This window comes from Lemur catta, chromosome 18 (assembly GCF_020740605.2).
Source record: "Lemur catta isolate mLemCat1 chromosome 18, mLemCat1.pri, whole genome shotgun sequence".
In the NCBI taxonomy this organism is placed as follows: Eukaryota; Metazoa; Chordata; class Mammalia; order Primates; family Lemuridae; genus Lemur; species Lemur catta.
Genome location: NC_059145.1, coordinates 16,150,321 through 16,176,003, shown reverse-complemented (window position 1 = coordinate 16,176,003; position 25,683 = coordinate 16,150,321).

Genomic DNA, 25,683 nt, shown 5'->3' with positions numbered 1-25,683 from the left:
TGCCCAGTTTTTAATCTGGTTATTTAACTTTTGTTGTTGGTGAATTTGTCAACCCTGATTCATTTATTCAACAAGTATCCAGAATAGCTTTCACATATCACCCTCCTGTCTCTCGGACTTATTCATATTCTTTCATAGCACTTACAACTACCTGAAGGTACTTTATTTATATGCTTACACATAGTTAGTCACCCTGCTAGTATGTAGTCTTCCTGACCACAATTTCATGTGTTTTGTTTACTCAATCTCCAACACCCAGAACAACGCTGAAAACTCAGTGGATACTTTTTGAGTGATTAAGTAAATGGATTAAACATTTTCTAAGTAATTATTCTTCTCTAAGCACTAAACCTGGGGTTTGAGATCTCAGTAGTAAAAATAACAGGCAACATACAACTTAGATTGTTTTGACAGAGCCTGTATTTATTGGATTACATTTGAAAATAAATTTTTTTAAAAAAGAAAAATTAGGTAGGAACATTTAATTCTTTCCTTGTCAAAAACCCTGTAGATTCTTTACTTTGTGAACCTGGTCATGCCCATCTGCAGCTAGGGCTTGGTGTCAGGGTGTTCTTCCTGCTCTGGTAGAGGACCTTTGAGGTGTTCTTCCCTGAACTGTTCTTCAGTGGTCACTTTGTTCATTGGTATCCTATTCTGGACTTGAAAATTTTGCATAGTTCGTAACACAGAATTCATAATTCCCATACCTTTTACCATGAACAGGGAATCAGATCTGCAAACCAGATGTGATTTCTCAGTTGGAACAAGGGGAGGAATTGTGGAAGGATGAAAGAAGATTTCCCTGAAGCCTGAGGATGGCTGATCTCCAGCAATGTGAGCTCAGTATGAGTATGATGAGGAAGTTAGACAGTGAGGGGACAGGGCCTTCTTGGCAATGCCAGCTGCATACTTCCTTACATCATGGTAAATCCATGGTGAATCCATGGAAGTATGAGAGGCTATTGGGAAAAAATTCTTAAATGGTGTCATTATTCCTCACATTTACCAAACATAGTTTATATACTTAGTAGTCTTTGAGACACAATGAACTCCACAAAATAAATGAGATATCTGTACAGCTGAGAAGCTACAAAGAGGAACATCTCTGCATGTAGGAGACTAATACAACATGTGTGTTTTTCACTGGAAACTATGACTGACTGATTGGTCTAAACTCATACATAGAGAAATGAATGGATGAATATATGTGGACAAGCTTTAAATGCCTCTTATCTTTTTCCCATGAGCCAAAATCTCAAACAGGAAAGGATCCCACTGAATATAAGTGTGGGGAAGTTTTTCCTCCTAGGTCCACAGTGACTCAACATGTGTTAACTCACACAAGAAAGACCCTGTAGGTCTGTGAGCAGTGTGGAAAAGCCCTCAGTGATTGGGCATCCTTTAATCAACATAAGCAAATGTACACTGGAAGTAAACCATATAGATGGCATCTGTGTGGGAAAGTCTTTAATCATCGCTCTTACAACATGAGAGAACTCACAAGGAGAGAAACCATATGAGTACCGTGAATGTGAGAAACCTTTTAGTCAAAGCCCTGGCCTCAGACAACACAGGAGCATTCATGCTGGAGAGAAACTTTTTAAAGGTAATGAATGTGGGCAGCACTTCATCCATAGCACTAGTTTTTATTCACACCAAAGAATTTTTTGTGGGAGAGAAACCCTACAAATGCAATGAATGTGGGGAATAATTCTGATGGAGTGCTAACCTTTATATGCACCAAATAACTCACCGTGGAGAGAAACCCTATAAATGTACTGAATGTAGGAAACAGTTCCGTCTGAACACTCAGTTTTATACACAACAAAGAACACACATAGGAGAGAAACCTTATAAATATAATGAATGTGGGAAACACTTTAGCCAGAGCACTAACTTTTTTTTTTCTTCAGCTGAGCAGAGCACTACCTTTTATTCACACCTAAGAACACACAGAGGAGAGAAACCTTACAATTGCAATGAGAGTGACAAAGACTTCCACTGGAACATTCAGCTTTAAATAAGCCAAAGAACTCATACTGGAGAGAAAGCCTATAAAATGTAATGAATGTGGAAGAGCATTCAGTTATTCTTTATCCTCCAGTCATCATAAGCAAACTCACATTGGAGGGAAACAACACGAATGTGACTGATATGGGAAAGCCCTTGGTCAAAGATCTGACCCTAGACAGCATGAGAGAATTCACACTAGTGAGAAACTCTATAAATGTAATTAAGAAGGATTTCATCCAGAGTTCTCATTTTTATTTACACATAATTATCTTATAGGAGAAAAACTATATGAATGTCATGTGTATGGGAAAGCCTTTAGTCAATTGTATGATCTCAGAGGACATCAGAGAACACACAGTATAAATGTAATGAACGTGAAAGAAATTTCAACTATACCTCTAACCATTATATACACCAAAGAACTCTCACAAGGGAGAAACCACATCGGTAACTGAAGTCAAAATGCCTTCATTTATAATGTATCCATTAGACAATATGAATAAACTCCACTGGATGTATAATGACTGTGTACAAACATTTAACTGTGATCTAGCTTTGGTGTACACAAACAACTCAAGAGTAGGAATAACCTCTAAAAGAGAAAATAAGACAGTGAACTCTTTACCAAGAAGAGGAAGCCTTTTGAGGGTTTACCTTATAGGTCATGCTTGATGTTATTCAATAAAGTAAGTATGAGAAATTTTTTTTTACTTAGATGAACACTTAGAAGATTCACACTGTATATAATACACTCTCACTGAAATAAATAAAGGGATGTCTTCAGGGATCACTCATTCTTTAGTCAACATTGAGATTATTACACTGGAGCAACACCAATCCTATAGCCAAAATAGAAAAAACTTCAACTGGAGTTTCCACTAGAAAACTCAGACTGGAGAAAAAACTATGTCTCTTCTCTTTCTCATAGGTAGATCAGTGGAACAAAGTAGAGAGCCCAGAAATAGACCCATACAACTAGTCTTTGAAGAAGAATGAAAGGAAAATTCAGTGGAGAAAGGACAGTCTTTTCAACAAATGATGCTGGAACAACTGAACCTCGACATGGGAAAAAAAGAATATAGATGTTCATCTTATACCTTTTAGAAAAATTAACACAAAACAGATCATAAACTGTTCACGGTTCATGTCTATATTCCCAGCATGTTGGGAGACTAAGGTGGGAGAATCACTTGAGGCCAGGAGAACAAGACCAGCCTGGGCAATGTGGAAAATTCCCGTCTCTACAAAAAATAAATCAGCCAGGTGGAGTGGCACGAGCCTATGGTTCCAGCTACTTGGGAGGCTGAGGTGGGAGGATCCCTTGAGCCCAGGAGTTTGAGGTTGTAGTGAGCTGTGATCATGCCACTGCACTCCAGCCTGGGTGACAGAGCAGGACCCTGTCTCTAATTAATTAACTAATTGCTAAAATCATAGACCTTGATATAAAACACAAAACTATAAAACTTCTAGAATATAGCATAGAAAATTTAGGTGACCTTAGGTTTGGTGATGAGATTTTGCTTACAACATCACATATATGAAAAGTTGATAAGTTAGACTTCATTAAAATTAAAATTTTATTCTCTTCAAAAGACACTAAAAAAAGAATGAAAATACAAGCCACAGACTGGTAGAAAATATTTTAAAAACCTATCTGGTAAAGAACTTGTATCCAAAATATATAAAGAGCTCCTAAACTTCAACAAGAAAGCAACCCCTTTAAAAAGGGAGCAAATAATCTGAACAGATACCTCAAAACAAGATATTCAGATGGAAAATAAACATATGAAAAGATATTCAATATCATATGTCCTTAGGGCATTGCAAATAAAAACAATGAGGTGGATAACATTACACACCTATTAAAATGGCTAAAAGAAAGTGCAAATTGACAATAACAAATCTGACAAGGATGTAGAGCAGTAGGAACTCACATTGCTGGTGAGAATGCAAAATGGTGCAGCCACTTTGGAAGTCAGTTTGGCAGTTTCTTACAAGTTAAATGTAGCCTTACCATATGATCAAGTAATCACACTCCCAGGTATTTACCTAAGTGAGTTGAAATGCTCACACAAAAACCTATGCAAAAGTGTTTATAGAAGTTTTGTTCAGATTGCCCCAGCCAGAAGTAACCAAGATGTCCTTTAAAATGTGAATGGATAATGATGGTACATCCGTAAAATTGAATATTTGAGATATGAAGCCACAAAGACATGGACCAATCTTAAATATAAATTGCTAAGTAAAAAGAGCCAGTTTGAAAAGCCTGTGTACCAAACGCTTTCAACTATTTGACATTCTGGAAAAGGCAAAACTGTAAAAACTATAATTAGTGGCTCCCAGGGTTTTGGGGTGAGAGGCAGGGAGATTAACAGGTTGTACCCAGGGGATTTTAAAGGCAGTTGAGCTTTTCTGTGGGTACTGTATTGGTGGACACATGGCACAATGCATTTGTTAAAAACTATAGAACGGTACAACACCTGAAGTAAACTAGGGACTTTAATGAATTATAATAATGTGTCTATATTGGCTCATCAACTTTAACAAATGTACCACAGTAATGCACTAACGCATTATATTAATAATAGGGGAAGCTGTAAAGGTAGGGTTATGTGGGAACTCTTTGTAGTATCTGCTCAATATTCTACAAAATTAAAACTGCCTTAAAAATGAACCAATTTTAAAAACTCGATCAAGAACTCTTTAATAATTCATTCAATAATTCGCAATTTTTTTGAGCTACATAAAAATGTAAAACAAAAACAGGATTGTGATGTAATCTAGAATGTTAAATGTGGACTTTTGTAAAAGTAATAAGCAATAAGATTAAATACTTTTTAAATATATCAGTACTTTTAGATATGCATGCAGTAAAATTTGCTGAAAAATCTAGTATGTTGGTCACTTTCTAGTTTTTATGCAATCCTAAACATATTAGACAATTAGGTCAGTCAGAAATTAACTTTGAATGTTAAATGAAAAATATGAACAAAAATTATGTTTTAGCTAATATGTTAGTGTTAAAATATATATGTACATGGCAAAAATGAGTATACATGTGGATAAACACATTGGTGAGCAAAGTCTGATGTTACTGTAATTCTCCTTTAGAATGCCAAGCTTGTCTGTGTTTTCCCACCTGTACTGCCACAGTAATTCTGTATCCTGCCCAGATGGAGGAACAGAGGGGGCAGGAGGGGATAGTCAGGAGCCCAAGGCAATTTGGGAAGGGAAGAAACAGAGGGAGATCTGAGCCTGAATGAAGGAGGGTGAGAGGCCAGGGTGATGCTGGGCAGGAATGGGTTGAAGGAGGGAAGGGTGGGCTTAGGGGCACCAGAAGCAGAGGGTAGGGGGTCTTGGGAGGGCAAGGGGCTGAGTAAGGCCGTGTGTGGAAGAGTGTCTGGAAGTAGGGGCAAGGCTGAGGGTGCCAAGCCACTGGGGGTGACCCGAGGGGGAGGAGCAGAGGGTAGGGGGTCCTGGAAGTGCAAGATGCTGGGTAAGGCTGTGTGTGGAGGGGATGTTGGAAGAGGAGGCAAGGCTGTGGGGCCCAGGCCTCGGGGGATGACCTGAGGGGGAGGAACAGAGCTCTAGTGCAGGAACTGTTGAGTCAAGAGCTTCACAGGCAAGAGTGTCAGGGAGGGAGGGGTGGTGTGGGTGCACCAAGGGGAATGTAGAGGCAAAATCCAAAGAGAGGGGTTGGGGTGAGGGTGAGTCTGCATGAGTAAGGGGCAGCACAGAAACTGGCGTGGAGGTAACCACCCCCAGGGGAGAACCCTGTCATGCTGAGGGGGTGGAGAGAGTGGAGGGAGTGGGCAGCTGACGTAAAGGTGCAGGTGGGGGCCATGGGAACGGGGCAAACTCAGCACAGGAACCAAGGCCAAGAGAGAAGAGAAATGGACTAAGCATCAGAGGTAAATTGGCCCCCAAGAGGCAAGAAATCAGAGGGCAAAAGAGAGAAAGAAAGGGGATGTTAACGTGCCCAGGTAATCACACGGGCAGCTGGACATGCAGTAACCTCATCTTCTGTCTGATCAGATGCATCCTCACCGAGCTCAGCATGTAGAGGCTCACAGAGCCCACACGTGGAGGAAAGGGGTGACTGTCTGTCTAGTTTATTGCCCTGAGAAGCCCAGGCCTCCCAATGAGGTTACTGGTATTTCTTGTATCACCTTGACCAGGTACAACCCTGATGAACAACAGATTCGCAATTCTTGTTGCTTTCCTCATTTGTCTCTTCTGCTACTTTCTGTTAAAGCCCAGGCAGTTCTTCCATGGCACTTAGAACCTTACACAATGTGACTTGGAAGGGCAGTCCTAGGTCCAGCCATTTCCTGAATCCTTGCTATAATACAAAATGATCAGGCCAGGCATGGTGGCTCATGCCTGTAATTCTAGCACTCTGGGAGACTGAGGCAAAAGGATTGCTTGAGGTTAGGAGTTCGAAACCAGCGTGAGCAAGAGCGAGACCCCGTCTCTGCTAAAAATAGAAAAATTAGACAGGCGTGGTGGTGCACACCTGTAGTCCCAGCTACTCAGGAGGCTGATGCAGGAGAATTGCTTGAGCCCAGGAGTTTGAGGTTGCCGTGAGCTAGGCTGACACCATGGCACTCTAGCCCAGGTGACAGAGTGAGATTTCATCTCAAAAACAAACAAACAAAAAAAAACCACAAAAAAACAAATGATCAACCTGGTAATGTCTGAACAACTCCAGTGAGGAGATCTTTCTAAGCGCCAAAGTAGCTAAATGCAGTTTTGGAAAGTTCAGAGTGATGGTATATGTATATATAATAAGTACATGCCAGTGGTCATTTCGGGTAACTGCTAATGACTAACTACATGTCAGTGACCATCAAAGTAAGTGATAGTTTTATAATACATTCATTACCCCATCAAATTTTCACAACGGCTCCATTAGGAGGAGGGAGAAGGAAAGTGTAACTAGGAGGGAATCTACCAGTTTTCTAGTTAACCCCCCTTTAAACAGTAGGGATGCCAGGCCTGTGGGTTATGCTCAAGATTACAGAACCTCCACCTACCCCTCCCATACCATGTTACTGTTTCTAACCATCAACATAACCCAGAATACCTAGGGAGTGATCTTATTTTCTTTTTCTTTTCTTTTCTTTTTTTTTTTTTCTGAGAGTCTCACTCTGCCATTGCTAGAGTTCAGTGGCCTCATCATAGCTTGCTGCAACCTCAAACTCCTGGGCTGCCTCTGGTCAGGTTTAAATAATCCCAATATCCCTCCCCACCCCTTTTCCTACACTTTCTTTTCTAAACTCTTTATCATCATGACAGATGTCCTCTGAACTGTCTTATAACTTCTCATGTCTTTCTTAAATGGTGCAGCCATTTATTTGACACCCATGGGCCAACACTCTTACTTGATCTCTTCTGAAGGGGTAAGAAAGCCTTCAAGCCTGGCAGGATCTCCTTTCAGGAGCAGGTAACCTGCCTTGAGGATAAAACCTGCCAAGAGGTGCATATCCTCTCTTTGATATGCATCCTTAATAATGTCTTCATTTAATAAATATTTACTTCTGGAAACTAGGAGAAACAAACATCTATAAGTTGAAGGCTCTGCCCTGACCTCATAATGCAGTTTTAGCATTAAGCTCTACATAGAGCTATACCAATGCTGAGGAGAGGTGTCCCTGCCCCCAGCATTTGCAACTGCCAGGCAATCTCTGGAACAAATCTGATGCTATGGTCATAACTTGTCAGACACATCATGCTCCTTAGTGTCTGCCTTAGGTCTGCCCTACCCAATTTTCTGATATGAATTAATTATTTTTTGATAAGATGGTCAAAGAATAGCTTTAATCTTTTAAAATGGTATTCTTTGTCTAGGTGTCCTTACAAGCAAATAACTGTCCCAGCATTCCCAACTAAAAGTCCCAACATTCAGATATATGTGACTAGCTTAGGTTTTAAGAACACCCCTGAAATAATCACTGGTAACCAGAGAATACTGTTGACCTATCTAAGGCTACTCAAAGTGTGATCCATGGATCAGTGCCTGTTCAGACATTTTAATTACCATCCGTGACAAGATAAGTGTAGAAATTGAGAATGTTATAAATTTTATTGTAATTTAACAGGGTAATTGAATCTAATAATAAAAAATTGAGGCTCATATTTAATATACCTTTGTTTTATGTGTCAGTTTTTCAGCAATTCATTATTATTGTATTTTCACAAAGATCAGTACACAGTGGATGGGGTGGGGCTCCTGCACCACAGATAGTTTGAGAAACTGTGGTCTCATGTGGATGCTCCACCGTGAACTGGATCACAGGGTGCACACAGATATTTGGCTCAACATTATTTCTGGGTGTGTCAGTAAAAGTGTTTCCCGATGGGATTAGGATTTGAATCAGTGGGCTCAGTAAAGCTGATGACCCTCCCCAGTGTGGGGGGGCATCAGTCAATCTCTTGAGGACCTGAATAGAACAAAAGTTGAAGAAAGGAAGGAAGAATTCACCCTGTTTTCCTGCCTGCCTGCTTCAGCTAGAACACCAGCGTTCTCCTGTCCTCAGACTGGGACTGACACCAGGGCCTCTCGTGGTTCTCAGGCCTTCAGATTTGGACTGAATTATACCACCAGCTTTCCTGGGTGTCCAGCTTGCAGATGGCAGGTCAGGGGACTCCTTATCCTCCTTAAGCACAGGAGCTGATTGTTCCTAATAAATTTCTTCATACACACACAAACACATATGTGTGTGTGTGTGTGTGTATTATATATATATATATATGTATATATATATATATATATATAATCATTGGTTCTGTTTCTTTGGGGAGTGCTAATACAATGGGGGTGACTGAGCATCCTGGAAGCACATGGGGAGAATATCGGAGAGAACTCTCCCTTTTGCCATGAGAACGGACAAAAAAATGTCCATCATCATCACGGGGCCTAATTTGGAGAGGGAAGGACTCTCCCAGACTGACTTTGGCTTTCCTATTTTTTCATATTTCCACCCACATTGACATGCCCTTATTCAAAGTCTCTGGTAAAAATTTACTTTACAGAGACTTTAGATATGGACATGATAATAAGCTAAATATTACATGGGAATTTGCCACCCTACCCATTGGAAGTTTTATTACTAGAATCAAAGTATTCAATTGTCTCTCCTAAGCCATTAAGAGCAAAACAAGGTTGGTCCAAGTGCAGTGGTGTTTACAACTAATTGATCACAACCAGTTACAGATTCATTTATTCCTTCTCCACTCCCACTGCTCCACTTGACCATTAAAAAAGAAAAAAAAAAAAAAGCAAAACAACTTTGAGCTAGACTAATACGAGGTAATTACTAAATTGAGCTGAATTCCTTTGCTATGCTTTTGTCACTGAGCTATGGAAACTCCAGAGTCCTGTAAGAGGTCTGAAGGAAAAAAAAATGTTCAAGACAAATTTCAGGGATCACAGTTTCTCATTAGAAATACATTTTAGAAAATTGTTTTAGGTTAACTTTTCTAGCCCTCATCTATCCTCAACTCAACTGTAGCGTCATACTTCAGTCTCAGACCATTTTCACTCTAGAGCCTATTCCCTAATCTCTTTAACAACTTAACACAGGGCAACCCTAAGGAATGGGTTGATGTTCAGAGATGATCTAAGTCAAATAATAAGAATAACAGTATAGAAGGAAAGATTAATAAATTGCTGTAGGCTGCCTCAGCATACTTTTCCTCACATTAGAGATAGTATTTCTTCTTTATAGGAAGCTCTTATGGGTACAGGATCCATGAAAATAAGAGGACCCCACACCTCTATAGATACAACCACCTTTCATTCAAAGCATGGTCAGGGAATGGGAAGCCCATACTGTGAACTTGAAATTGTTCTTTCCCCTTTGTGTTTAGATTTCCTTCCTCCCTTGTGGCAGATGGGGACTCTTCCACAAAAGTATCTATGGCTAATTCTCCTTCCTCTGCCGCTCCAGAAGAAACTAGAAGAGAAATGGCATTCCAAAGGGACTCTGCGTGACTTTCCCATGAACTTAGGTCATTTTTACATGATTTGGAACCTAATATCCCAGCAATACTTGCATTTCAGCCTTTAAATCACATTTAAATCTTTTGTTCTTTGACATTTACCATCATTCTCTTCCAGTAAAGGCTGTTGCCTTTTTTTTTGCAATGACTTTCTGACATGTCTTTAAAGTCAGCATTCCAATCAGTCTATACTGACATACAGAGAATAGTGACATATTGACTTTTACAAGAGATGAATCAAAAGGTGACAGAACACAAATAGATGGAACCTTAGCACTGAATTTTCCATATAAATGCAAGTGCCAACTAAAGAAAAAGTCTGCCTGTTTACATAGTCACTGCATGTGCTTTATCCACATAATACATATAATATTTGAGTTAAAACTCTGCATAGACCTGGTGTACCAGTGGAATTGTGGGTAGTCACTTTTTTTTTGAATGAATTTAAATGGTATAAGTGCAGTTTTGTTACATGGAAATATTGTTCAGTGAAGTCTTGGTAGTCTAACCGTCACTGGACTAATGTACATTATACCTATTAGGCAATTTCTCATCCCTTACCCCTGTTCTACCCTCTCACCCTTCTGAATCTCCAATGTCTATTGTTCCACACACTACATCTACATGTATACATTATGTAGTTTCCACTTATAAGTGGGAGAACATAGAACATGCAGTATTATTTTTCTTTATCTTTTTTTTTTTCTTTTTTTTTGAGACAGAGTCTCACTTTGTTGCCCGGGCTAGAGTGAGTGCCGTGACATCAGCCTAGCTCACAGCAACCTCAAACTCCTGGGCTTAAGCGATCCTACTGCCTCAGCCTCCCGAGTAGCTGGGACTACAGGCATGTGCCACCATGCCCGGCTAATTTTTTCTATATATATATTTTAGTTGGCCAGATAATTTCTTTCTATTTTTAGTAGAGACGGGGTCTCGCTCTTGCTCAGGCTGGTCTTGAACTCCTGACCTCAAGCGATCCACCCACCTCGGCCTCCCAGAGTGCTAGGATTACAGGAGTGAGCCACCACGCCCGGCCTTCACTTAAGACAATGGCCCCCAGTTCCATCCAAGTTGCTGCAAAAGATGTGATTCATTCTTTTTTATGGCTGCATAGTATTCCGCTGTGTGTATGTCTGTGTGTGTGTGTGTGTGTGTGTGTGTGTGTGTGTATGTACATACACGTATACATATACACATCACATTTTCTTTATTCAATCATCCGTTGATGGACATTTAGGTTGATTCCATACATTTGCTATTGTAAATGGGTAGTCATTTTTTTAAATATGAAGTTGAATTTTACCTTAACTACCATGCAGTTAGAAAAGTTGCTCCTTTAAACCAGTATTCCCCAATTTCTAATTTTAGCTGTGAAATGATGAATGTAATAAGACCTTTGAAATTACTAATACATTGCAAAATATAGATGTCTTGAGTTACTTTGTCTTTATACTTTTTTGGAACTCACTGCCTTTTGCATTTTCTTGAGTGTTCTGACATTTCCATTATACCTCTAGTACTTTAGTCCACATATGTATAGAAAACATCAGACACTCATTTTTCTGTTGTCAAATTCTATTCCATGTTTTACTCTGCAGAGACCTTTGACCATTTAAAGTTTTCTTTAGATATTTTTTTCATAATCCAAGCAACTTTCCTAATCAGTGGCTCATTAATATTAATTGTAATAAGTTTAATGTCAGCAAATGTTTATTGGGCATTCAGTTTATGTCAGTCCCTATTTAGAAATGTACCTGAATTATCTCAGGAAATCTTCAAAACAGTCCTATGAATACAGTATTTTGTTGTATTCACCCCCATTTTAGAGGTAAGGAAACTGAGAAAAAGAGAAGTTATTTAAGTACCATGTCCAAGGTCATATATCTAGTAATTCACAAAGCTTTCATTGAAGCCCAGGATTGTCAAATTCCAAAATTCGTGCTCCTGACCAGATTAGTCCCATTTCCCACACTGATGTGTTCAAGTTCAATTTATTTTTTGAATTATAAAAAATTTATTTCTATACTATAATATTTAAAAACATATCAACCATATACATGATGCTAATCTTATCTCTTGAAAATTATTAAAATAACACATAAATAGTAGTTATTACTTTTCACTTTCTGACTTCAATATATTTAGTTACAAATTCTAATCTCTGTGAAAAAACTATTGTAATACCTAAGAAATATCAAATATTTTATCAGCCAAGCATTATATTAAAGTAGATAATATTTTTTAAAGCTTGTCAATTGCTAACTGAAAAGGAAGGAGCAACAGTGTTACTGAGAAGTTATATTATTGCACAAGATAGAGGATTGCTTTATGATAGGCTTTTTTGAATCAGTGAAATTCTTATTCCTAACAGTACATTTTTGCATAACACACAATAAATGTCTACATTTATTGTCACTAGAGAATACTCTTTCAGGGTATCGGACTGAGGTGGGGGATGGGGAGAAGGGATGGGGGTATACCTACATGATGAGTGCGATGCACACTGTCTGGGGAATGGACACGCTTGAAGCTCTGACTCAGGGGGATGGGCGGGACATGGACAATATATATAACCTGAACTTTTGTACCCCCATAATAAGCTGAAATAAAAAAAAAAATAGGACAGCAACCTAGATGGGTACTTGGCTGTGGCAAACAAACCTACAAAAAGGATGAGGAAAGAAGAAAACAACGGATACGAAATGTGAACAAATTTAGGAAGAAAAAAATAAATAAAGGATTCCACCTTTAGCAAGGTGGAATAAGTAACAATAAAAGCCTACAGGTATTAAGGTAGGGCGTGGGACTAAAAACAGGGAACAGGGAATTAGTTTCAAGTGTTACATGAGGGTGAACCATGTTATCCTCATGCATTCTGTGTAACAACGTAATGATGATCCATCCTATCTCTACCCAGCAGGAGAGAGGAGGAATAGTTTCTAGAGTTACAAAAAGAGATTCCTGATTTGAGGCCACCATATACAGTGAAAGTCCAGGGTGAAGTGTGGGATTGAAAAAGGAAGGAAAGTGGGATGTAGAAAAGTCTCAATGCCAAACTGTAGAATCCTTCTCCTAGGACACCAGAAAAAGTTTACAAAACCATTTCCCCCAACCCTCTTCTTACCATAAACATTAAGGCAATCAAAAATTAGAAAAATTTTCTCTGGAAGAATTGAATAAACCTAGGGAAACAACCTTTACATACTGTTATTGAGGGTACAGTGAATTGTGCAATGACTCAGTAGTGAAGTCCACAAAATAGTAACTCTCACCCATGTAGACCCATCATCAACATTTTAATCAGTTTTTTATTATTTCATTCTTAAATATGCATAAACATACAACTATCAACAGGTAGTTGATGAAACTATCCAATATGGGAAAAATAGGGATAAAAACAAACTACTAGAAAAAAAGGATGGCAAAAAGGACACAAAATAATGTAATGTTACATATATTCAAAAATGCAAATGTGCATCAGATAAGTAAGCAAAAGCACTGGGTCAAAAGGAGAGTAATAGAAAAGGAGAGAGAGAATAAATCAGAGAATAAAAGATAGTTCTTGTAACTTAAAGATTCAACAATACAAATAAAATTTAGGCAGAAAAGTTGGATAATAGTATAATAGTAGAGAAATATCCCAAAAAGTAGAATAAAAAGACAAAGAAATGAAAGATAGCAGAACAATATGAGAAAGTCAAAAGATGGATTCAAGAGATGCAACATTTGAATAATAGAAAATTTAGTAGAGGGATTACAAAAAGGAAATTAAATTTTTTTAAAAAGTAGTAATCCTCCAGAACTGAAGGGCAGACAAGATGAGCCAAAGATAAACCTATAACATGAAATTTCAGCATTCTACGGATAAAGGAAAGATTCTAAATACTTTCTGCCAGAGACTGAATTGTGTCCCCCAAAGTTCATATGTTGAAGCCTTAATCTGCCATGTGACAGTCTTTAGAATATGGAAGTAATTAAGGCAAAATGAAATCACAAGGGTGAGGCTTCAATCTGATAAGATTTGTGTTCTCATCAGAAGAGACATCAGAAAGCCTGCTCCCTCTCCTCCCTGTAAGAAAACAGCAAGAAGTTGGCTGTCTACAAGTTAGGAAGAGAGCCCTCACCAGACACCAAATCTGGAAATGTATTCTTGGACTTCCCAGTCTCCAGAACTATGAGAAATAAATTTCCGTTGTTTGGCCCACCCAGTCTATAGTATTTTGTGTGGTATCCCCAGAAGACTAATATACTTTCATCGGGGGGAAAATCACATGAAAAGGATCAGAATCAGAAGAGAATAACACTTTCCAACAGTAACACTGGATACCAGAATACAATACACCAACATCTTTAAACTTTAAGAGATAAATGACTTTGAACCTAGAAGCATACAACCAGATAAATCAATCAAGTATTAGAGTATATTATATAATTTTGCTGATATGCAAGAAGAAAAATTCAGGAAAATCTCATGTACCACTTCCCCCCTTTTAGGAAACAACCAAAAGGTGAGTGTCAGAAAAATAGGAGAATAAATTAACAGAAGGAAGTCCATTAGACGCAGGAAACTTGCGAAGAGATGATCTAAAGGAACAATTCAAAATTTGTCCCAATGTGAAAGCTGTTCAGACTTGAGCAGCTATAAATGGATTTCCAGGGATAAAGTCTTCAGAAAGAAAATTAAAAGAATAAAAAGGATTTCATTAGTTTGAATATTTATAAAGACTTATTTATAGACATATATCTGTTGGAAAATTTTGAGAGAAAATCAACAATTAATACATAGTATTTTACACAAGTAAAAAAAGAGGCAATTTTGAACTCTACATCAAAAAAAAGTTATCAATAAAATAAAGTAATCATAGGTTGCTTCTTTTCCCAACAGTGAATGGCAGTTTTATAGATGCAAAAATATACTGACAGTTTAGTGGTCAATTGTGATACAACTATATTGGGAAGATAAGGGTGAGAAAGTGGGCACTTTGGTTTAAAAATGGTAAATTTTGCTATAAAAAAGAAAGCTAATACATGATGTTTAAAATTGATAAATCAATAAGTAGCAAAATGGGCATATTATTAAGAAATTATTTATTTATTTATTTATTTTTTTATTTATTTATTTTTTTTGAAACAGAGTCTCACTTTATTGCCTGGGCTAGAGTGAGTGCCGTGGCATCAGCCTAGCTCACAGCAACCTCAAACTCCTGGACTTAAGCGATCCTACTGCCTCAGCCTCCCGAATAGCTGGGACTACAGGCATGGGCCACCATGCCTGGCTAATTTTTTTCTATATATATTTTTAGTTGGCCAGATAATTTATTTCTATTTTTAGTAGAGACGAGGTCTCTCTCAGGCTGGTCTCGAACTCCTGACCTCGAGTGATCCACCCGCCTTGGTCTCCCAGAGGGCTAGGATTATAGGCGTGAGCCACCTCGCCCGGCCAAGAAATTATTTATTGATTAAAAATGTGAAGATACACACATATACACACACAAGTCAGAATAAGTGGATAGTAAATTCAAGCTATTCGTCCCTGAGGAGAAGGAAGAGTTGGATAGGGAACTCCTGTTTTGCTTTTGTTTTCTCTTTTACCATTAAAACCTTTTAATATCATTGTTTTTAAAGTACATACATGTAGTACTTTCATAAAGAACATTATAATTGAAAAAAATGACCTTATAAATATTTGCTGCCACTCCCTGGAGAAGAATCATCCTTGCTCTACTTGACTGCAGATTTGATTTGGTGACTGGCTTTGGCTAAAGAATATTTCAGAGCTGACATGCAGTTGCCATTCTCCCTGCTCTGTCATGACATGGAACAGAGTTCCAGACTGGGGATGTTCCGTTAGCCTGGTCTAGAGTACGTGGACAGGTTGAAAGTAATTGATCAATTTAGGTTTAGGCTTTATTGCCATAGCAAAAACTAACCTATTCTAACCAATGCAGGGCGAAACAGAAATTCGTTATGCGTTAATTAATGACTGAGGTGTGTTATAAAGATAAGCAAGATATTAATTTATATTTGAAGATTTATGTCATGTAATTTTATGTTCTGTCTAGTCATTGTAATATTTCTATTTCTGTGGATTTACCAACTAGTACCAACTCTCCCTTTTTCTCACAAATGCACAATACTCTCACATAAAGAAATTACCTTAAGCAACATTAAATCAAGTCAGGTACTTTCGTTCTATATCCTATGGGAGATCTATGATCCTAATATCTGAACATCCCCAACCATTCTTCAGTTTTCCTCAGATTTTCAGTTAATTGCTTAATTTTTCATTGTATCACAAGGTATTCCCTTTTGGATAGTGAAACAGTGATCCCTATATGCTTGTATATTTTATTTTATACTTTCATTAAGAAACTTGAATTTACTGTCCAGCTTATTAATTTAACTGTTGCTTAACTAACTATAGTCTATAGTTTGAATGATACTATGTTTTGGCATTTTGGAGTGTTCTGAACTAAATTTTAAGTTTGCTCAAGGAAGGGACTATATATTTTCATTTCTTTTTGGATCTCACAGTTTCAAACACAACTAGTTGGCACCAAATAGGCACTTACTAAATGTTTGCTTGATAAATCATGTCTTGTTCTCCATTATGCACATGGGAGATCGTATTTATTTACCCATAAAATATCATCAATAACTTATGTATCATCTACTTTGTGAATTATTTCTAGGCTGTTTCATCCTTTGTCCAAGCACAAATCTGAGTCATCTGACTTCACTGTCATGTGGTGTGACCTGGGAATGGAAACTAGTTTTAATACTACCCCAAGCAGAATATAAATATGAAAGTAATTTCCTATAAGAAAAGTACTGTATCCAAGGCTAAATGTTAATGACTTCTTATTTTCCAGGTTTATGCATTATCTCAGCCATATTTCCCTTTATTAATTTATATATTATAAAATTATAAAGTGAGAAGGAATACTGAAGAGCATTTGGTCTAGCACCTCATTTTTTGGATGAGATGGAGTGACTTGTCCAGAGTCACATAACGTGGTAATGGTAATGGCGGGTTTCGAGCCATTGTCATCAGATTCTGGTCCACGCACCTGCCAGTCTCCTAAGAGCTGAATGTCGTTACTTTTGTTGACATTTTTTGCATTTTTTAGCACAATATCTATCACAAAGCATATGATCTGATGTTTTCTGTACTTATACAGTGCAAAATTTTAGGAAAATTTATCTATAGTATTTTAGCAAGGTAGCTGAATGCTCCTACATATAGGAAATGCTGAATACTGAGCAGCAAAACCAAGATACTTTATTTCCTAATATAATTCTACAAAATTTCCCCTACATTTCCCTTTCCCATTTTTTATTAGAGTAAAGCAAGAAGGTAAAATATATTGATCAAAGTCATCTGTTCAGGAGAATGAAGACCCCTAAAATTATTCAAACCAGCGACTGGGATGAGGTAGTCTACATTATTAAATTAATTTTAAAATTCATTAATTACGGGTTTTTTTGTGTTGTTAAATTTCATGGTAACATGTTCAAAGATGATAAAATATTGCACCTCATTAGCTAATTATTTGACTCAGTATTTACAGAAGGCTGATACTTATCCAGAAATTCAGATATTTATAATAGAACATTTATTTTTCCTTACTTATTGTCACATTTTAATGAATCTCACATCTTTTTGTCACATTCTATAATGGGGAAGGGTTGGAGCTACCTTTTATTCCTTTAATTAATCTCTTTCCTGAGGTTCATTAGCTGGGAATTCTTTCCTGTTAGATCAATGGCAAAATCATCATCTTAGTCATTTTGCCTTGAGCAATAATCTGAACATCCTTCTTGGAAATGATCCGTGTGTCCATTGGAAACTTTCAGAAGTAGTTTTTAATTGCAGTTTCATTAGAATTTGGTGCAGCCAAGCCCTGTTTTGATACCCAAGACAGTATAGAAACAATTTGACATATGTGACATAACAAGACTGTGGCGCTAGTCAAGCTGACTGTATATTAGCACCAATGTTCTTTCCATACAGGTTTAATAATCAGAAAAAGAATGTTAACTCTTTAATAATTGAACAGGTGTTTAATATTTAAACAGCCAGATTCTTCCAGTTGTTAAACTAATACGAAAGTAGGATGGAAGTAGCCTACTTACTGGCATCTGTCCATCTTACAAATACCTTTCGAAGTTCAGTACAGTGATGGCATATCACTATACTATCTGGCAGACAGTGTTATTTATCATAACCAGAACCAAAGACAATGCAGAAACTTTCTTGTTGTCATTATAGCCATGTGTAAAACCTCTATGTGCACAAAACCTGTAGTGTAATTAATGATTTTTTTTTTAAATCTCACATTTCATGTTTTTTCTTTCTTTGTGACTGTTAAACTCAGGAATAGTTTTCCTGACAATGAAAATGAAAATAGGTTAATGTCTATAACAGATTATATATTGGGAATTATTTCACTTTTAACTAATCTTCAAATCACAAAGGAGAAAATTGTTTACTTAAATATTTGTTAGCCCAGAGTCTTTGTGTACAGTGACCTAACAATTATAGTGAGGGACGGGCTGGGCAAAAGGTGTTATACACTGGTGGGCCTTGGCAATGCTCTTAGCTTGAGACTTCACATCGATGGGCCCACCCACCTTCCAGTTGACCTTAAAAATTCTCATTGCACCAGAAATCCTCAATTTACTCAATCACAAGGTATTTTGTATCGCAACAGTTAATTTCACCCATTTGAATATAAAGCAGAGGGTTAAAAACACCTCATATGTCTTCCTGCAGTATCTGTTGACAGTTCTGTCCCAAATTCTGCTTTTAAAATGACCATGGTAACTTCTAAATTCACTTTATTTGATTCAGGCCTTACCTCTTCCCCAGAGAGGATTTTATGTGACCACCATGCAACTTAGGTCCCAATGGCCTTGAATCTTCCTAGTATAGCTTCTGTTTAAATTTGCATAAGGAAATTGTTTAATAAAATGGATCTGTTTTGTTCTTGATGGGTATTTCAAGCCAATCTTATGGAAAAATCTCATACTTTTAAACTTGAACTTTAAATACAGTTAAATATATTCATTATAGGCCAGTGGTTCTTTAGTGTGGCTGTTCATTAGTAATATTTTGTGGGTCTAAAATTTAAAGATGCCTGGACTCCACACCCAGAAAAGCTGATTCAGTAGGTCTGAGGTAAGTCTCATCGCATATATATTTTTCTTTTCCGAGGTGATTCTACTGCCTACCACTGTTTGTGAACCACTGTTACAGACTAACTGATGGAGATGAATTTCATCTTTAATTTTTCTGTTTTTTTTAATCATGTGAATTGGAAAATATAAAATTGTGAAACAGACATTTCATGAAAAGAATTGGACAGCAGAGATTTTGAGACACTTAGACATTCAATAGAGTCAGATGAGATTTATGACATGCTAGGCCCTGGTAAGCAGTGACTTCTCCTTCTCCCTGTATCATCCTTGTATTCTAAAGACTCTGATGTTTGACTTTATTTCTGGGTAACTCTTTTAAATATTGTAATATTTCAGGACTCTCCCTATGAGGAAAGCCTTCCTTATATTTTCTCCAAATCCCTCATGTCATGATATTTGCCCCTCACTTCTCTTACCATTGTTAGAGTAGAGAAAAAGCTATTTCTTCACTACTGGACTTTACTTCTGTCAAGTTGCGTCTCAGATTTTCCTCCTAGAGACAACACGCAATTTATTTGAGGACATATGAATTCATACATATTTGTTTTTTTGTGCAAATCTGAAAATACATTTATGCTTTGGTGTCTTAGACAATAAGAATGAAAATTTCCTTGGTTGAGGTTGTCATTTAAGTGGCTAGAGCAGAAAATATTTTCCCTCTGTGAAGATGTAGTGAGAAGCATTTGATAAAATATATCGTCACACTTATGTCTAAAGTTTTTTCCCCCTGTCTGTTATTTACTTAAAACAGCAGACTATTGGTGTTCACTTCTTGTTTCAACCTACCAAGTGATCCTGAAGGTCCACGGCTTGTAAATATTATTTCCTCTTTCTGCTGCATGATTTGGAATCCTGTGTGCTTCAGGGTGGGTGAGGGTGGATGCAGTGAGTCACTTAGTAACTAATCAGAATCAGCAATAAATCTACACTAAGGCATAGCTTCAAACCTACTTATTTGTTTTCTCCTTTGCACTCTTAATACTGGCTTTTCCTGAATTCAACCTGGATTATCCATTGCTGAGTAGAGAGAGAAGATTGTTAGAGCACAAATGAAAAAGAGTCAGTGTTCAGCTTTTGAGTTCCAAAGTAGGCCCTTGAAACCCATTTTGAGGGAAATCTTTGGGGGGGGGGAAGCTTTTAATTTGCCAGATCCTGACTCTTAAAAAAATGAGCAAATATATATCTTTATAGATATATACTGGAGTTTCTTCTATAATGTGGAAAAGCCTCATGTTCTACAAAATTACACACTAAAATGGCAGGATATTTTTGCAAAGAATAAGATAAGACAGAACACTAAAACTTATGTCACTTTGTCATCAAATAACTAATAAAAATAATAATCTTAATATAAATATTAAGATAGTTAAATCTCCACTGGCCTTGGCACCTAGGAGAATAGTCAATCATTTTATTATAAAGTTTGTGCTTCTTTCTCCAAGATAAACTTTCATAGAGGGATTTAATTTCAATTGAGATCAGTTTTATCAAAATAAAGAATGTGGACCTCTGCATCAATTATTTTTTTCTAAACAAAGGAGGAAATATCTTTGCAGATTCATTTGCATTTGTAGTTTCAGCAGAGAAATTGTGAAAAGCTTAATGGTCCTTTTTTAATTTCAAAATATTAGGGGGGTACAAATGGTTTTGTTACATGGGTAGCTTTTATAATGCTTAAGTCATTAGGTAAGTTTTTACCCTCCTCTCCTTTCCTGCGCTTGATTTCCAGTGACTTATTTTTCTTGTGCCCATCAGTTAGTTCCAAATTATTAGAGAGTACATGTGGTGTATGTTTTCACATTCTTAAGATATTTCACTAAGGATACTGCTCTCCACTTGCATCCAATTTGCTGCAAAAGACATTAATTCATTCCTTTTCATGGCTGAGTAGTACTCCATATATACCACATTTTGTTAAACCACTAATGAATTGATGGGCACATCATTTGATTACACATCTTTGCAATTGTGAATTGTGCTGCAATAAACATTCAAGTGCAGGTGTCTTTCTGATAAAATGACTTCTTTTCCTTTGGGTAGACAACCAGTAGTGGGATTATTGGATCAAATGGTAGGTCTACTGTTAATTCTTTAAGAAATCTCCATATTGTTTTCCATAGAGGTTGCACTAATTTTCAGTCCCACCAACAGTATAGAAGTGTTCCTTTCTCCTGTTTTTTGACTTTTTAATAATAGCCATTCTGACAGGGGTAAGTAAGGTGATATCTCTTTGTGGTTTTAATTTGGATTTCCCTGGTGATTAATGACTTTGAGCAATTTTTCATGTTTGTTGGCCTTTTGTCTATCCTCTCTTGAAAAGCTTCTATTCATGTCTTCTGCCTACTTTTTAATAGGGTTGTTTATTTTTTTCTTGATGATTTGTTTGAATTTTTTGTAGATTCTGGATAGTAGCCCTTTACTATATACATAGTTTGGGAATGTTTTCTCCCACTCTGTAGGTTGTCTATTTGCTCTTGATTATTTCCTTTGCTGTGCAGGTTTTTAATTTAATCAAGTCCCATTTATTTATTTTGTTGTTGTCATAATTGCCTTTGGGGTGTTAGTCATAAATTCTTTGCCTAGGCTAATATCTAGAATAGTTTTTCCTACATTTTGTTCTAGAACTTTTATGGTTTCTATCCCTTACATAGCTTAGTAGTTCTTAAAGACACTAAAGAGCCACTATTGTACAAATGAAAAGCACTTATGTGGTATTTTCTGTTTCCTGAAGGTTTCCTTTTTTAATTCTGAGAAAGTTTGTCCCAGGTGACTTTAATATATTAACATGCTAGGAAAGTCAAATACAGATTAATGCAATTTCCACATTTTAATGGTATTTTTCTGCTATACATCAATTGTGTCTATGTATATATATTAAATATTTGTAGATGTATATATGCATGTGTATACATATAAACATGTATGTATGAGTACACACACATACAGTATACACATATGTTAGTTCGTGTCCTTCAAGAAGCAGGTGTCTCATTCAGGAGATTTACTGGAGGAGATAAACCTGTGAAAGAGAAAGGGAGAAGGAGAAGGAGTAGGCAGGGAAAGCCTTCAGACTACAAGGCAGGTGTGACCACTGGGAGGGGGAGAGTGGAGGATTGGGTAAGAAGAGCCTCAGAACACAATGCAGGTCTGAAAAATTCTCTGCAAGGCCAATAGGGAGTCCCTAAGCAAGTCACCCATGAGGAATCCTTCACTGAGCAGGAATGGGCTGGCACTAATACCCCCACTCTCCTCAGCCTACTGGCTAGCAGCAGCCCCAGGGAAGCAAGGCCTTCACATTCTCTGCAATGGCACCTCGAGGCTCTCAGTCCACTGTGATCCCCACAACAAGTTGTCTTGACTGAGATCTGAGTGGCTCATCCTCATGGCTTCCTCAACACATGGACAGACCTACCACATAATACACACACACACACACACACACACACACACACACACACACACACACACCCTTCTGCACGGGCTTTTTGTCCAAATCAGAAGGCTCTGATATACAGTGGGATACAAAGTTTATCTACAAATACTACATTGAAAACCAGGTAGAAGAGATATTTCTTGTTGGACAAACTAAGAGAAGGAGGAACATGAAGAATGTACTCTGGGATCTGGAGAAACCTTGGAGAAGACAAGTGCAGCTCACCCAACTAGTGCTTGAGAGTGACTGATTCCACAGCTGGGATCAGCAATGACAATAGGAGCTGAATCTGCCACAGAAAGTTAGTCCATCACAATTTCAGTGAATTCTACACATTGCCCCAAGAGAAGAGAGCTCTGTTAGCCACACTTTACCTTGCTTTCTGGGGAGGGAATCCTTGTAAAAGATCCTTGCATTTTGATCTTTTAGCAGAAACATTGCCACCCTTCCACTGTCTTTACAAAATCTACTAACACCAAAATATTGGACAACTTCCTTGCTTCATGGCACAGGACACTTGCAACAGAGGGCTTCAGACTCATCGGCTTGGTGAGGATGTGAGGAGCATTGGTGTGGAAGGAAAAGCACGAACCACCCCCCCCCACACCACTGCGATGAATAAACCCTTAACCATGGTGAAATTGAATAGGAACACCTTGTGATTCCTCTCTGTGCTATTCTCTTTTGATAGTGCATCTCTTGGAAAGTGGTGAGTCAAACCCCCTATTTCTGAATATCTGTAATACACGTCGATGTTAGTGACTACTTGCTCTCACATAAGGAGAGAAGCAGTGTTGTTACAAAGTAATAAAATTACCTATTTTTGTGGTACATAGGCCCCAAAATAACACTGTGCTACAGTAATATTCATATAGTAACAGTTTCCTATTTTTCACCAAAGTCAAGCATATACAACATGATTAGCCCTCACAATATTTGACAGGAGTACTAAACGAAAAGCCTATGGGCCACATGTGGTCTTCAGAGAGCTTCAGTTTGGCTGGCATGGTAGGTTTTAAGAAATGAGCCACTACAAGAGCACTAGCAGTACTGGCCTAACATTATCTGAGTGGAACATGAATTGACGTGGAGATGGAGGCTGCCAGCCTCATTTAGTCAGACACACACACCTGAGCTGGCCCACTGAACTCACTTTTGTTACCTGCCTTGCCTTTGTAGACATTTGTTTCTAAGAACTAATCAAAAAGTGTGTAATCCAAAAGGGGCTGTTTTTTTTCCCCTTTTCTCAGCAGTTTGTCTTTACTAATTATATTTGGAATGAGTTAAATATTAAAGATTACATTCCCAGAGCACACATCTTTGCGAAAACTGATCACAGACATTCTACATAGTGGGACTGGATTAATATTTAACATTTTCTGCACGCCAAAGATAATTTACACATACCTAATTGAGAATATATGGCATTTGATATCCTAAAAGAAATCGTTAGTTTAGTGGATGAATAAAAACTACTCTATTAACAAATCCTTTTAAAAGAAATTTCAATGTTGTTATAGAATTTTACGGAAGAAGCAAATCTGCAATCTACTTCATTTGTAAAAAGAGAAAGCTTAGTGTTTGTTGTGCATGTTGTTGTTGCTGTTGTCGTCATCAATTACTAATGAAAAACATGCCGGAAGTTTGAAAACATTGAAATACCTCAAAATCAGTTAATACACAGCTGCCTTTCCAATCCCCAATTTAATTTTACCTTCATCCCTATTTTAGTATCAAATCCTGGGAATCTTCAGTTCAGACACCTTTGCAGGTGCTACACATAACTAACCTTTCAATAAGATTAACTGCCAGACTGTGACATTTGATGTGTGATAATGCAAGGCTTTGTGAATTTTAAATGATTCTGCAAATGAAGTTGAGATACAGTAAAGCCTTCTCAAGATATAATTTAAGGACCAGCCACTAAAAAACATTAATTGCAGAAACTTTTGAAGATATAAGCATAAAAAAGTTAATTTGTGGAGGAGAGCCAAACATTTGGGCATATTTCATGGGGTGTCTTAAATGAAAGGACTTCTATGGAGGGACTAACTTTAGTTGCCATTATTACTATAGGACACTGTACTGAACAGCCACTGAGAGAGGGAAAATGGTGCAAAGATCTTCCTTTATCCACTGAAAAAGTAATAACAATAATAGAAGTTGCAAAGACTGATTGAAAAATAGTTTGTATAAGGTATTATCCTAAGTGCTTTATGTACATTAATTTCATCCTCATAATTACCCAATAATCTAGCTTCTTTTGAGTTTTCATTTTTGAAATGAAGAAACTGAAGCCCAGGAAGTTTAAATAGCTGGATCAAAGGGGTGGAACTGAAAGCTTCACTCAGTTCATTTCTTTGACTCCAGGATCAATTTTTTAAATCTCTAAATAAGTGTTCCCCAACTTTTCTTGATGTAAAGCAAGAATCTCCCTTATAGATTCTGATTCAGTAACTGCAAAGTGGATCTGGGAATCTAAATTAGTTCATGCAATTTGGAAAACGTTGGCCAAATTTATAGAGCCACCTAGCTAACAAGTCTACTGACAGGAAGATAATCCTAACAGTCATTAGCACACCCAACCCAGGAGGTTATATAGCCATCAATATAAGCATGGCAAAGATAACAATATCAATATATAAATATTATACATAAGTAACTTCTGGCTGAGGTTTGAGGGATGTTGACTTCCTTAGGGACCAGCCAAGTTTATAATAGAAAAAATAATTAAGAATATCTTTCCATATTTATAGAATTTTTAATTTAAGATGTCCATTATATGTGCTAAAAGTTATAATGTGTCATTTATATGTACATTATCTGATACTATCCTTATATCAGTCCTGTGTTAATGCTATTGCATTCCCATATTGTAGATGGGTGAAAGATATATTTGATTATTTTTGAGTAGGAAAAAGAAATATTTCACCCAATTGTCCCCTTGTTTTCATTTTTCCAAGAGAAGAATTCAGAAAACCAAAGTAAATGAACACAAATCATGTGTATTACTTACTGCAAATAAAATTTTG